Source organism: Sinocyclocheilus rhinocerous, unplaced genomic scaffold (assembly GCF_001515625.1).
Source record: "Sinocyclocheilus rhinocerous isolate Xijiao unplaced genomic scaffold, SAMN03320098_v1.1 scaffold4403, whole genome shotgun sequence".
NCBI lineage: Eukaryota > Metazoa > Chordata > Actinopteri > Cypriniformes > Cyprinidae > Sinocyclocheilus > Sinocyclocheilus rhinocerous.
The window spans coordinates 159,150-162,509 of record NW_015648614.1 but is presented as its reverse complement, the minus strand read 5'-3'; positions in this window follow the sequence as shown (position 1 = coordinate 162,509).

Below are 3,360 nucleotides of genomic sequence, written 5' to 3'. Positions count from 1 at the left end.
CTCCATTCTCTCCCTGCTCTCCTGTGCTCTTCTCTCCTCTGTCTCTCTGGAGTTTGATGTCCTCCCTGAGTAACTCCACCAGCTTCCACTCACTCCCTCACCTGTCCCAAGACACTTGCAATCCTAGGGCAGAGCAAATAAACCATGCCTGTTAACAACAACAGCACAATCAATTTCAACAAAAATGTGTCTATTAACTTGCTTACTTTGTATTTTTTAAGGGTGCTTTCACACTTGTAGATCGATTGCTTTGTTCCGAAACAGGGATTAAAATTATTACAATGCTGCTTTTTATTCTTGGTGCGGTTCGCTTTCACAAGGCAAAGTTTCTAAACGGACCAAATTTTTTAATACAAGTCACCCGCGAGTAAACTGTTCTCTCGTTGGTCAAAGTTTGTAATCAGTCGAATCGATGGGCGAGACGTCAGAGGCGGGTGACGTTATGACCAGGAAGCTTTAAAAGCACGTGAGATGCAGACGGCGCTAGCTTTCTGTCATTCAGCAAAGCTCTCTGTGTGTGTCGGTTCGAGATCGTGGAAGAAACCATTCTCGGCCCGCTTATTCGTCCCCGCCTCTGATTACTATGGAAATGTGGCGGGGTTGAGTGAATGCGGTTACAGAGCGATGCCCCGGGTAGAGCAGACGCTTGCGAGCTATCTGTCACCCGGCGTGGCATCGTCTCTGAAGGCTCCGGTCTTGCCTTCCAAGCCGTTGCTAACCACTTCAGCGCTGGTGGGCAAGGGGTACTCGGCAACGGGTCAGGCTGGTGCGTGTCTGCACACTGTCAGTGTTACAGGCGTACCAAGCCGACCTGCTAAAAGAGCTAGATGAAGGCGAGCAAGTTAAAGCAGATGATATCTTAGAACTAAGGAGAACCGCTGATTTAGCTCTTCGCGCCACCAAGGAGACCGCCCGTGCTATTGGGCGGTCCATGGCAGCTCTGGTGGCAGCGGAGAGGCATTTATGGTTGACCCTGTCCGATATGAAAGAGAAGGACAGGGTCTGCCTTACTTTTTAATATCAGTGTCTTCATGTTTTGGATAGTATAGAACATTAGTGCTATATCTTTAGTGCAAATCATATTTCTGACCTACACTGGAGGGCAGCTACAGAAAGGCATGCTGAAGAGATGTTTTCACTGAATCCTTTTAAAAGAAAGGTAAAATAACAAATGTTGGCTTTGAGGTTTGATCACATGAACATTGCTTCTTCTTGTCGGTTTTTGGTTAGTAACTCAAAGGCACCAGTCACTGTGTCAACTACTTCGACTACTGGGGGAAAGGAACCAAAGTCACCGTTTCCTCAGGTAAGATATTGTTGACATTTTCTGTTATTCCATTTTTATAAAGTCTTTCCCCAGCAGACTCATTTTCTCCAGAATAGTACTAAAACAAGAGAAGTTGGAAACACTTATGAAAAATATAAAGACAGGTTTGCAATCTTAACATTAGAAAATATGACACAGCAGGACATGCATACAAAATACAAAATACAAAAACACAGCAAAAAGAAAGATTATTGCCTTATACTGTATAGTGGTTGTCTTATTGTTTGTGGGCTTTGTTTTTGTTAAAACCCTGGCTTTTAACAGAGGGTGCATTTGAAGTCGCTTTCGAAATACGTCAGCCTTCGTCGCGCCTCGGTGACGCAATCGGCCTTGGAATGCGGTCTTCGGAGGGCGCATTCTGAATTGGGATGGCTTACGTCGTGACGCTGTGACGCAATCGCACTTCAAATGCGCACTTCGGAGTCCACGCACTTCAGTTTGGGACAGCCTTCGTCGCGCCACTGTGATGCAATCGCACTTCAAATGCACACTCCGGAGTCGACGCACTTCAGTTTGGGACACAGCACTTGACTGCAATCTAACTTCCGATATGCACAGTGACCTATGCACTGCTTTTGTAACTTTTCTGAGTTATGACTTCCTTATAGAGTCAGGACTATTGACTGAAACAGTTTTTTGTCTTCTCATGAGAGTTTTCAACAGGAAGATGACATTCAATTTGAAGCTATTCTAGTCCTTTTGTGCACTATGATTTTTTTCAAAGACAGAGCTTTGTCAGACAGAACACAAATCACAGCATCTTACATAATTATTCACTGCTTTCTCTATGCTTTTTTTTGACAAAATGTTCCATTGTTGGCAAAATACAATACAGTGATACTACTATTACTATTACTAATACTATTACTATTACTACAAATACTACTACTATAATAATACTCCACATGAATCATGAGACTGCTACAGTGACAATGTCCTGGATAACCTTATCTCAGTTATATAACCAGGAAGTTATTGCTTTTAAACATGGTCGAAATATCTGAAAACCTGATCTGTAAATTTGATTTGAATCTTTCAGCTATCACTGTGAATGACTGATGATCAGACCCATGCCATCAAGCACTGTCACTGATGTTGTCTTATCTATCTGTTAAAGCATCAATGTACTTATGATGAAAGAATTCATATTTGAAAGCTGTTAAAATCATTATAACTATAACAAAAAATAAACCCGGTCTTATGAGAAAACGTCTCCAGGTTACGCATGTAACCATGGTTCCCCGAACGGAATGAGACGCTGTGTAGAAACGCTATGGGAATGCCTTCAGCGTGACCACGCTCTGAATCACATGTGTAATCAATCTAATGGATGGGCGAGACGTCACGGGCGGGGTGACGTAACGACCAGGAAGCTTAAAAGCACATGCGGTGGAACCGGCATCAGCTTCTAGGAATGAAGCAAGCGCTGACAGGAATGCCGGAAGTATGGTCGTGAGACGCAGCGTCTCGTTTCCTTCGGGGAACCATGGTTACATATGTAACCTGGAGACGTTCCCCTTCAGGAACTCGAGCTGCCTCAAAACGCAATGGGAACGAGAATACCCACGCCGCCAGACTTACAAATCCCTGTCTAGTGTGGAAGAGCACAGCTAAAGCGAGAGAACGGAGCCAGGAGTGGCGCAGAATGCAGGTAGGCACCTGACAAAGTAGGCGGGGACATCCCACCCAAAGGCCAACTTCAGAAGGAGTGAGTCTGGGCAGTTGACTGTGTCGAGCTGGCGGTCTCCGCACCAAGAAGTGAAAAGATTCCACTTCAGGGCATACAGTTTCCTCATTGAGGGAGCTCTGGATTGGAGGATGGTCTCAACAACCTCAGTTGAGAGACCAGAAGCTACGAGTTGTGCCCCCTCAGGGGCCACACCCATAACTTCCACAGCTCCGGGCGGGGGTGAAAGGTCGTGCCCTCCGCCTGTGAGAGGAGGTCCCTCCTGACGGGAATCTCCCATGGAGAGCCGTCGAGAAGGGAAATCAGGTCCGAGAACCATACTCGGCCCGGCCAGAACGGGGCTACT